Source organism: Perca fluviatilis, chromosome 10 (genome assembly GCF_010015445.1).
Source record: "Perca fluviatilis chromosome 10, GENO_Pfluv_1.0, whole genome shotgun sequence".
In the NCBI taxonomy this organism is placed as follows: domain Eukaryota; kingdom Metazoa; phylum Chordata; class Actinopteri; order Perciformes; family Percidae; genus Perca; species Perca fluviatilis.
In genome coordinates this window covers 17,366,126-17,378,957 of record NC_053121.1, presented here as the reverse complement: position 1 = coordinate 17,378,957, position 12,832 = coordinate 17,366,126, and positions in this window count along the sequence as shown.

Here is a 12,832-nt window from a genome sequence, read left to right as displayed (position 1 = left end):
TTTGTGTGTTTTATTGTTATTGTTTTTTTAGTAATTTTGAGTCCTACAAATTACTTCCTTTGACCTTTTCTGTTTCATTATGCTTGATCAGTGGTTTTATTTTCTTAAACTTTAAATATCAAACTGGATGGTGATAAAGGTCTGAAAATAATTCATTTAAACATAAGAAGTCTTCTACCTAAAATTGATATGCTTAGAGCATGGGTAGAACAGTATAAACCTGCTATTGTTACTTTGTCTGAAACCTGGCTTACTAACAAAATATCTAATAACGAAATTGAACTTGCTGATTATGTTTTATATAGGGTTGATAGAGGTGCAAGAGGAGGCGGTGTATCTACATATGTGTCTTCTAATTTGGTCTCAGAGTTAATTATTCCAGATATTAAACCTCTGCATTTTGAGTGCATTTTTGTAAAAATAACTCTGCATGCGAATAAGTATATAACTATTGGAAATATATATCGACCTCCATCTGCACCTGCTGAATCTATAAATTATATGATTTCTACTATTAATTCTATTAAATTCATAAATGAAATTATACTATTAGGTGATTTTAACAAAAATTGGCTTGATAAATCTGCTGCTAAAGATAAGAACAGTTTTGGAAATCTGAATTTAACCCAGTTTATCAGTGAACCTACCCGTGTTACACCAACGTGTCAGTCTCTGCTTGATTGGATACTAGTCTCTCATCCAAATAGATTCCTAAAATCAGGAATTATGTCTGACTGTTTTAGCGATCATGCAATTGTGTACTGTATATGGAAAATTAAACTGCTTAAATTACCTCCTAAACTAATTAATATTAGACAATACAATAAACTAAATTTAGATTATTTTATTAATGATATAATTTCAATCAACTGGGATAGGTATCAGTTAATTCCAAATGTTCAAGATGCGTGGGATTTTTTATTTTCTGAATTGAATACAGTTATTGACAAACATGCTCCTCTGAAAACTATTAAAGTAAAAGGTAGGCACCTTCCCTGGATAAGTGCTGATTTAATTAGAATTTTCAGGCAGAGAGATGCTTCCTGGGCCATATTTCATAAGTCTAAGAACCCTGCTGATTGGGATGATTATAGGAGGTTACGAAATGTAAGTAAAACTATGACTAGAAATGCCAAATCTAACTATTATAAAGAATCTCTTATGGAAGACTTCAAAAATCCTAAACAATTTTGGTCCAAGATAAAATCAATAACTAATGCATCTGTTAAATCTGTACCTAAGCAAATTAAAGTTAATAATGAAATCTTACAAGAACCTCTTTTAATGGCCCAAGCCTTTAATACTCACTTTTCATCAGTCTCTTCTATATTTCCTGAATCATCTATTTGCGGTAATTTACAACCTAATAAATCACTGACTATTAACAGTATATTTTCTTTTAGGCGTATCACACCTGTTGAGGTACAGACTGTTATTAATGATTTTAAAATGAGTACTGGTTCTGGGTTGGATGGTATCGAAGCTAGATTCTTAAAATTATCATCTCATGTACTTATGTATCCTTTATGTGATCTTTTTAATATGTCTTTGTCTACCTATGAATTACCCAATATCTGGAAATGTTCACGTATTATTCCTTTACATAAAGGAGGCGAGGTACTAGATTTGAACAACTATAGACCAATTTCTATTATCAGCTCTGTTGTTAAAGTGTTCGAAAAATTAATTTATAATCAATTGTCATGTTATCTTAATGAAAACAATATCCTTTCACCTTTTCAGTCTGGTTTTCGTTCTAATCACTCTACAACTACTGCACTGCTAAAACTAACCAACGATATTCTTACCGCCTCGGACAATTTGGAACTAACTGGTGCTATTTTCATTGATTTGACAAAGGCTTTTGATTTGGTCAGTCATTACATTCTTCTAGATAAACTTTACGCTATTGGCCTTTCACGCACTGCGTTACTTTGGTTTAACTCATATCTTCACAATAGAAAACAATGTGTTGTTATTAATGGAATCAAATCTGACACTCTAACTCAGCAGTGTGGTGTGCCTCAAGGATCAATACTTGGTCCACTTCTTTTTTCCATATTTATTAATGATCTTCCTTCTATCTGTAAGTGTTCTGTTCAGCTTTATGCTGATGATACGGTTATATACAATTTCAATTTCAATTTATTTATAGTATCAAATCATAACAAAAGTTATCTCGAGACACTTTACAGATAGAGTAGGTCTAGACCACACTCTATAATTTCCAAAACCAAAAAACAATTACAGTAATTCCATCAAGAGCAAGCATTAGCAGTGGCTATCGCGACAGTGGCAAGGAAAAACTCCCTTTTAGGAAGAAACCTCGGCAGACCCAGACTCTTGGTAGGCGGTGTCTGATGGGCCGGTTGGGGGTGTGATGAACAGTGCCAATAATAGTCACATTAAAGGTCACAGTGACTTCGAAGGTTATCGTGGAAGTTCATGTCATAGCAGGGCACATCGTGTCATACTGAGTAGTGCAGTCCCCTATACCGGATCCAGACTACTCTGTGCATAGGAACATCACAGCAGGACATTGCGGGATGTAGCGTGGCGCTGCAGAGCATGGGTGGATGCGGCGGATGCAGCAGGACGTAGCAGGATGCAGCAGGACGCAGCAGGACGCGGCCGGGAATTGCAGAGAATCGCAGAGCATAGCTCTGCGAAGAAGAAACATAAGGACTCCGGGGAGTAAACTCCCCAGAGCTAGATTAGTAACAAGCAATTCTGGGACAGGATGCATACAAAAGTAACAAGTAGAGATGAGAGAGCAGCTCAGTGTGTCATAGGAAGAAAACAGCCTCCCCTGCAGTCTAGAATTGTAATAGCATAACTAAGAGAGGCAGGTTAAAGAGAGGTGCCTGGTCGGGCTAGAACTCTCCCCAACCGGATCGGGCTGTACTGGCTTGCCTCCCTCTACTCTTGCTATATTATTAATTATACAGTATATAAAACTGTTGACTACGAGGAGAAGCAGATTGGCCGGGTTAGGTGGACGCTGCGACTCCTCACTCCCTAACTATAAGCTTTGTCAAAGAGGAGGGTTTTCAGTTTACTCTTAAATGAGGCGACGGTGTCTGCCCCTCGAACCCAGACTGGAAGCTGGTTCCACAGAAGCGGAGCCTGATAGCTGAAGGCCCTGGCCCCCAGTCTACTTCCAGAGACTCTAGGAACCACAAGTAGCCCCGCATTCCGGGAGCGCAGTGCTCTAGTGGGACAATAAGGTAGTAAGAGCTCTTCTAGGTATGATGGTGCTTGACCATTTAGAGTTTTGTAAGTCAGGAGGAGGATTTTAAATTCGATCCTAGATTTCACAGGAAGCCAATGCAGAGAAGCTAATACAGGAGAAATATGATCTCTTCTCTTAGTTCTCGTCAGAACACGTGCTGCAGCATTCTGGATCAGCTGGAGCGTCTTAAGGGACTTATTTGGGCAACCTGATAATAAGGAATTGCAGTAATCTAGTCTAGAAGTAACGAATGCATGGACTAGTTTTTCAGCATCGTTTTGAGACAGGATATTCCTAATTTTGGCAATATTACGAAGATGGAAAAAGGCTATTCTTGAGGTTTGTTTTAAGTGGGCGTTGAAGGATAAATCCTGATCAAAAATAACTCTCAAATTTCTGACAGCAGTGCTGGAGGCCAGGGCGATACCATCCAGAGTAACTATATCTTTCGAAAACGAAGTTCGGCAGTGCGTTGGTCCTATCACAATAACTTCCGTTTTGTCTGAGTTTAACATCAGGAAGTTGTGGGTCATCCAGCATTTTATATCCTCAATACACGTTTGAAGTCTTGCTAACTGACCACTTTCATCTGGCTTAATTGACAGATATAATTGGGTATCGTCTGCGTAACAGTGATAGTTAATTGAGTGTTTCCTAATAATATGGCCTAGAGGAAGCATATATAAGGAAAATAGAATTGGTCCAAGCACTGAGCCTTGAGGAACGCCATGGCTAACTTTGGCGTGCTTGGAGGGTTTATCGTTAATGTTAACAAATTGGGATCGCTCAGAGAAATAAGACTTAAACCAGCTAAGTGCAATTCCTTTAATTCCGACTAAGTGTTCTAATCTGTGTAACAGGATTGTATGGTCAATAGTGTCAAATGCAGCACTAAGATCTAATAAAACAAGTATGGAGACAAGTCCTTTGTCTGCAGCTGTTAGAAGGTCGTTAGTAATTTTCACCAGTGCCGTCTCTGTGCTATGATTCTTTCTAAATCCTGATTGAAAATCATCAAATAAACTGTTGCTATGTAGAAAATCACATAACTGATTAGCAACCACCTTCTCAAGGATCTTGGATAGAAAAGGAAGGTTAGATATAGGTCTATAGTTTGCTAAGACCTCAGGATCCAGGGTCGGTTTTTTCAGAAGAGGTTTTATCACAGCTATTTTAAATGACTGCGGTACATAACCTGTTAATAAGGACATATTGATCATATTTAGTAGTGAAGTGTTTACCATGGGTAACGCTTCTTTGAGTAGCCTCGTTGGGATGGGGTCCAAGAGACAGGTAGATGGCTTTGCTGAGGATATCTTTAACAATAATTGTTGAAGGTCTATAGGATAAAAGCAGTCTAAGTATATGTCGGTACTAGTCGTTTGTTCTAGCGGTCCTGTATTTAAAGATGAACTGTTAGAAGTTAAGGGCAAAAGGTGATTAATTTTGTCTCTAATTGTTATAATTTTATCATTAAAGAAGCTCATGAAGTCATCACTACTCAGAGCTAGAGGAATAGATGGCTCAGTAGAGCTGTGACTGTCTGTCAGCCTGGCTACAGTGCTGAAAAGAAACCTTGGGTTGTTCTTATTTTCTTCTATTAGTGAAGAGTAATAGTCTGATCTTGCTTTTCGTAAGGCCTTCCTATAGGTTTTGAGACTTTCTTGCCAATCCAAGCGTGATTCTTCCACTTTGGTGGAGCGCCACTTACTTTCGAGGTTTCGCGAGATTTATTTTAATTTGCGAGTTTGAGAGTTATACCAAGGAGCTGTTTTCCTTTGCTTTATCGTCTTCTTTTTGAGAGGAGCGACGGAGTCTAAGGTCGTCCGTAGGCAAGTCGTAGCACCGTCTACAAATGTATCAATTTGAGAGGGACTGAGGTTAACATAGAGGTCCTCTGTTATGTTAAGGCATGACATAGAGTCAAATGCTGTTGTAATATCATCCTTAAATTTCGCTATAGCACTGTCAGATAGGCATCTAGTGTAGAAGCTATTATCTAGTTTAGTATGGTCAGGTAGCAAGAATTCAAAAGTAATTAAAAAATGATCTGATAATACCAAATTCTGCGGAAATATTATTAAATCCTCAATTTCAATACCATATGCCAGCACAAGGTCGAGGGTGTGGTTAAAGCAGTGCGTCGCCTTGTGCACACTCTGACTTCACATACAAGTTTAGTACAGATTGAAACAGATTTACAGTCTGATTTTAATAACTTACAAAACTGGCTTGCAGTTAATAAGTTACTTCTCAATAAAACCAAAACACATACTATGATTTTTGGCACTCGACAGAACATTAAACTTAAATACAAATCACATTTATTTCATATTTCTTGTCTTGATGGCATTACATTGCAGAAAGTTGACCATATTAAATACCTGGGCTTATACTTTGACTCTGAACTTTCTTTTAATTATCATATTAATCATATTGTACATAAATTGAATTATAGTCTTAGTCTTCTTTTCCGTTCAAGAAACTGTTTTCCATTTAAGGTCAGAAAAAGAATTGCCCTTCAACTTATATTGCCAATAATGGATTATGCTGATTCAGTGTACTGCATTGCTTCTAATTCCTCTCTTACTCCTCTTACTAGAGTGTATAATAGATTGTGTAGATTTATTCTTAACTGTGCATTTACAACTCATCACTGTATAATGTATGAACTTCTTGACTTGCCCACACCATTTATAAGAAGACAGATTCATTGGTTGCACTTTGTCTTTAAGTGTGTTCATTTCAATTGTCCTATTTATCTAAAACAGTTTTTGGTTCCTTTTTCCTCCACTCATCATTTAAGACATACTGTACAGCTTTTCTTTTCAGTACCTCATGTTTCTAAGTCTAGATCAAAAAATGCTTTGTTTAAAGCACCTTCTGATTGGAATAACTTACCAGTAAATATTCACTCCATTTCAACTTTCAGACTGTTCAAACATGCCTTGGCAATTCATTTTCATACTAACTGTACATGTAGACTTTAATTCTCTCCAGTTGTATCTCATTCTTCACTTTTCTTTTCTTATTGAACCACTTAATTTCACTTTTCCAACAGTAACGTTAGGCTATATGTTGATGTATCATTATTCCCTGTTATTTATTATATTGTAATTTTAGGCTCTGTGTGTGTTTTTATTTTTATTTATTATTATTATTATTTATTTTTATTTATTTATTTATTTTTTTGTTTTGTTTATTATGTTGTTTGTATGTCTGTAGTGTTTATTGTTGTATTTTGTTCAGGACCCCCTCGAAAACGAGATGGCACATCTCAAGGGGTTATCCTAATAAAAGACAACACAAGAGAAGTCTGGAAAGGACTGAAAACCATCTCTGGTCAAAACAAAGACAGTGGTAGAGGCTTTGCTTCTGGTGACCGTGACAGGGAAAATTAATAAAATCTTTTTTTCAATAGACCCCCTCTCCTCCCCCCTCCAACCAGACCTCGGTCGGTGACTCAACCTTTTCCTCTCTGGCCACTGTGGACCTCCTCATCAAACCTCAGGGCTTCTGAGGCATCAGCTACCCCACTTCACACCTGTCCACTGCTTTTGATTCTTCATTCATGGATGTTTCCCACCCCTCCCCCCATCCTTCTCTACAGGGAGCTTCTACGGCCCCGTCCACACGTACCAAAACGATCTTTTTTTTACCTGTCTTCCCTGGATTCGTTTCAAGAATAGTTGCGTCCAAACGAATCCACTTGTAAATGACTCAATACGCTACTTCATATGCCAGGCCTATAGGCGGCGCTGTTTCTGCTACAGAAATTTACCAAAAAAAACGGAGAAGAAGAGCATAGTCACTTCCACTTCCCATCATAACATGACTAGCTAGATTATCATTTTCTCTTAATACATCCGTGGACTATAATAACTTTCACCACTGCTCATTTTATAAAGGCTGCCGCAAGAAAACGTGTCTTTGTTTACGTTGTATAATGTGCTGTTGGATTGCTTTTTTATTTTGCATGATTGCAGCGCGCTAGCAGCGAGCTAACGTTCGCGCGCTAACGTTCGCTAGCTCTAACATCGGCAGTCAAACAAACATCAATGATCTATGAATGATGTCTTTTTAATAATCTATACGTTTTTCTTGCAGTAGCCTTTCTACAATAAGCCGTGGTAAAAGTTATTATAATCCGTTCAGGGAGTTGATAAGCAGACAGATTAGCTAGCTAGTTGATAAGTTATCTACTTCCACTTTATAAACAGATAGCCATAGCAGCTAACGTTAATGTTACTTCGCTGCTGGAGCGGTCAGCTACTTTAGCGATGTTTAACGTTGGCTACATAACGTTAGCAATATATCTTGTGTAGAATCCAGAGGGAAGGGTCAGGGAGCAGAGACAAAGTATTTAGATGAAGTGAGCTGGTTTGACCATGGAGATGGGACATGCTTGCTTACCTTCACCGCAGTTGTGTGCCTCAGCGGCCGTGGGAGAGGGTGTAAAGAGGGGTGTGGCGATGACCTCATCGATACGGATCCGTATTCACCATCCATACGAAGCCAAACGAGAGCCGTTTTCGGATTTTTTCACCCTGAGACCTGGTTTCAAAAAAGTGCGTTTTCAGGCAGTGCGTTTGCAGGATTCGTCTGGACGGTCGGCCCAAACGATGCAAAACATGTGCGTTTGCACAAAAAAACGTTTCCGTGTGGACGGCCCCTACAACTCCCTCTAGCAGTCTCTCTCTGACAGTCAATCAGGTAAAGAAGGAGCTAAAAAAGATCAAGGCAAGGAAGGCCTTGATCCAACTTCTTAATGTTTGCATTCAGATGTACACTGAAGCTGTTCCAAACATGTTTGACTACATTAAAACTTTACTTTTCATGTATGTTTGTATGGAGCTAGATTTGTTTCTTTATTACATGCGAGAAAATAAATGATCTGAGAGGGGGAAAAAAAGTTTGAGAGCAAAAGTTATCACACTGATAGCAAAAAAGCATTTTATGAGAGAAAAAAAAAATATTTGAGAGAAAAAGTTTTCATACCAACAGCAAAAAATAATAATATTTGAGATTAAAAAAAGTTTTGAGAGAAAGTATTTTCTCATAGAACATCAAAAAAATAAAAAAAATAAAAAAATATAAAATATAAAATATAAAATATAAAAAATAAAAAATAAAAAATAATATAAAAATATAAAAATAAATAGCGTCTGGTGGCAAACCCGGCCACCAGACGCTCGCTGACGAGCCCGCCATCTGGGCCTGGCTCCAGACAGGGGCCCCGAGCTTCCTCCGGGCAGGGTCACTCCATCTCTACCTCGTTGTGTCATAGGGTTTTTGAACCATTCTTTGTCTGGCCCCTCACCTGAGACCACTTTGCCTTGGGAGACCCTACCAGGAGCACAAAGCTCCAGACAACACAGCCCTCAGGGTCATAGAGACACACAAACCTCTCCACCACGATAAGGTGATGGTTCCCGGAGAGGTTGTTTGTTGTTTGACTTCTGTGCTAGTCATGGATTGTCTATAACAAACACCATGTTCAAACATAGGGATGCTCATAAGTGTACTTGGTACCAGAGCACCCTAGGCCAAAGGTCAATGATCGATTTTATAATCATTTCATCTGATCTGAGGCCGTATGTTTTGGACACTCGGGTGAAGAGAGGGGCGGAGCTGTCAACTGATCACCATCTGGTGGTGAGTTGGGTCAAGGGGTGGGGGAAGACTCTGGACAGACCTGGTAAGCCCAAACGGGTAGTGCGGGTAAATTGGGAACGTCTGGAGGAGGCCCCTGTCCGACAGACTTTCAACTCACACCTCCGGCGGAGCTTTTCGTGCATCCCTGTGGAGGCTGGGGCATTGAACCTGAGTGGACAATGTTCAAATGTTGTTTCCATTGCTGAAGCTGCGGCGAGGAGCTGTGGTCTTAGGGTCTTAGGTGCCTCAAGGGGCGGTAACCCACGAACACCGTGGTGGACACCGGTGGTGTCGACCAGTGTGGCAGTTCGCTCGCTGTGGCCGAGCCAACCCCTTTTTATTGCCTTCCCCTCAGCAAACCCCCGGCCCTACTAGTGCCCTCTTCAGCCGTACGGACGAACGCCAGTTGCCCGTCAGCGGGGCGGATGTTTTGACCTATACTAAAAAGGAGTTGCTTTTGATGCTTCCCTGATTAATTAGTTTATAGAGACACACACGCTCTCCATCTAAGGAGAAGCCCTCGCCCGGATCAGGGAACCCGAAGGCGAGACAAGAGGTTAGATACACACTACACCAGACGTCCCCAAAAAACACGGGCTCTTATCACCCTGTATATGACAAGCACTGCCCGAGGGGATCGTTAAAACCAATGATTTTTTTAGTACTCACGGTCTCAGCCGTCCTCCCAGGGTCACTGGAGGTCCCTTCCTTCTCAAGGACGCCCTCCTTGCCCTCCTTGGTAGCCGGACTGAGAAAGGGGGATGCTCAGAGGCTCTGACCAGGCTGCGCGGATAGGGAAATGCACTCCCACTAGGAGATAACAGGAGGTCTGCGTGTCCAAGTCGATCCCCGCCGGAAGGCAACTCTCCACGGGCGGTTAAAGAGGAGTCACTAACCCCCGTAAGGGGGGAAACCCTCCCCGCCTGACAGCGGGCGAGACGATCCCAGAGAAAAATAAAGGACTGGCAAAAGTTGGCTCCCCTAATCCAAAATCGGACTCAGGTGATTTTTATTATTTTGTGACAAAAGCAGAAATTAAAAGCAAGTTGTCCTCTACAAAATAAAAAATAAAGATAAAGCCTCCGCTCTAACAGAGGTATTTAAAGCTGCTTCTCTTTTCCTCCTGGCTCTGTGTCTCCCACACTCATATGAGTGCAGGTAATCTCCTATTCGGTGAGGGCAAATAAATCTTCCCCAAAACGCAGCGAAAAGAGTGTCTGGGCAAACTAAGAGAGAAGAGCACTTTTTGGCTTCTGTTTAACAGAGGTATTCGAAGCCACTTCTCAGAGATAGTATTTTTAATTTTTTAATTTTTATTTTCCTCCCTTACACTCAGCGAGCGCAAGGGAACCCCTCTCCGGCTGGGAGAGGCATAATGAATCTTCCCTAATGCAACAGAAAGTGCAAGGGTAGATGGAGAAGGCTTCATGGCATCCCGATGCCACGTAAAGCACTCGGGTAAAAGAGCCCGAAGGGAGCCCAAAAGGGACCCAAAAAGGGTCACCGAAAGGGGCCGCTACTCGGCAAAAACACTCATATTTATACACGAAAAACATTTTACTCCTCCCAAAATTATCAAAAGGGACGTACTATATGTACTTCCCTATCCTTTTAAGGTAATGTAGGAAACACTTCACAAATAACGTTACAGTAATGAACTTCATGAACTCTACAGCTCGTGTGCTGTGTATGGCCGTGTATATGGTTATCTTGTTAATACTGACAACGCTATATATGTTGTAAAGCAAGAAATGACATAGATTCTGCCATTTCTTTGTTTTGGGGTTTTCATCTGGCCTCGCGGACAACAGTGGTCAGGGAAGCCGTCCGACTGAAGGAGTCTTTCCGGGATATGTTATCCCAGAGGACTCCGGAGGCAGTTGCAGGGTACCGAAGGGCCCGAAGGGCTGCAGCCTCTGCCGTGAAAGAGGCAAAGCAGCGGGTGTGGGAGAAGTTTGGAGAAGACATGGAGAAGGACTTTCGGTCGGCACCAAGGTGCTTCTGGAAAACTGTTCGCCACCTCAGGAGGGGGAAGCGGGGAACCATCCAAGCTGTGTACAGTAAGGATGGGACACTGTTGACCTCAACTGAGGAAGTAATAGGGCGGTGGAAGGAGCACTTTGAGGAACTCCTGAATCCGACTAATATGCCCTCTATGTTAGAGGCAGAGCTGGAGGATGATGGGGGATCATTTTCAATTTCCCAGGCGGAAGTCACTGATGTAGTCAAACAACTCCACAGTGGCAAAGCCCCTGGGATTGATGAGATCCGTCCAGAAATGCTCAAGGCTCTGGGTGTGGAGGGGCTGTCCTGGTCCTCTTCAACATTGCGTGGAAGTCTGGGACAGTGCCAAAGGAGTGGTAGACCGGGGTGGTGGTTCCCCTTTTTAAAAAGGGGGACCTGAGGGTGTGTGCCAATTACAGGGGTATCACACTTCTCAGCCTCCCTGGTAAAGTCTACTCCAAGGTGCTGGAAAGGAGGGTTCGGCCGATAGTCGAACCTCGGGTTGAAGAGGAACAATGCGGATTCCGTCCTGGTTGTGGAACAACGGACCAGCTCTTCACTCTCGCAAGGATCCTGGAGGGAGCCTGGGAGTATGTCCAACGGTCTACATGTGTTTTGTGGATCATAGCAAGCTAGACTATCTCTCCAAGTTTTTTGTTGGACAACTAAAACAATTTTTGAACCAAAACAAGTTCCTTTCCGAGGCTATTTTGCAGAGGTGCTTAGCATCGCCCAAGACGATTGTGATTGGTTTAAAGCAATGCCAATAAACCAGAGCACTTTTTTCCCCCATCCATGTTGTGTGGACTAGCCAGACCCTCTGTAGCGCTGTGAAGGAAGGTGTGGCAATGCAAGACTAATTTCATACTGATTTTAGAAGATCCTTTCCTAAAGGGATAGTTGTGATGGGGAGAGAAGAGATGGCCCTCTTTCAATGCAACAATGTATTAAAGTGTTAGTCTGGAACTAATATGAGGCTTCTGCCATCATAGTTAGATACATTTAAAATTTTTCCAAAGTAACAGCATTTCTTACTTCAAAATTCTCTTTTGTAGACAGTGTTTTCCTGTGTAGCTGCAGTGAAGAAATAGCAGCACAAAGAAGGAATTTGGTATACTAAAAGATGCTAACTTTGAAAGATTACCACTGTATTTGACTAATTTGGATTTCTGAAGCATCATATCAGCTTCAGATAATCTTTTGAGTACACTCTCTTAAAAATGGGGCTGTGGATTTTATCCCTCATCACTTACATTGAAAGATTGTTAGGGAGGGATCTCTTAATGGCCACCGTTTCAATGATTATTGTTTTAACACAGATGTGAAAAATTATAAACATTTCCATTTCCAGTAAACGCTCTGAATGTGTCTGTTTTCCTGAAAATACTTCCTGACTCTTAAAAATCTCAACGATATGTTTCAGTAGGGTTAGGTGTGGGAGGTCAAAGAAAACCCAACTATATTTCCTTCCCGTTACAGATGTCTTTGAGGGCCAGGAAAATAATTGTCTTCAAAGGAACAAGGGTTTTGATTTTCTTTTAAAGACTTAAACTTCAAGGACATTTCTTTTCCATTGCATACATGCCCATACTTCAAGTTTTTTCAAAGACACAAGACACAAAGTAGTCCCTGTTCTTAGGATTAAAACAAGTTGAGTATTTTAAGTAGGATTCAAACCAGTTTAGCTGTTGAAAAAAGACTTTCCAATTATTTATTTAAAAATGGGCGGTTTTATATGGGTTTATAATTGCTCATTACTGCAGTTTTCAGGGTCTGTGGGAAGTCACATGAGTTAGGAGACTTGTTTAGAGCTTATAGAAAATGTGATGCCATCCAATTTGAAACATTAACAAAAAACTGTTGGCAGAATATCAAGGCAACATGAGGAATATTTCAGATTTTGTGTAATGTCCTCTAGGTTTTCATGGTTGATAAAATTAT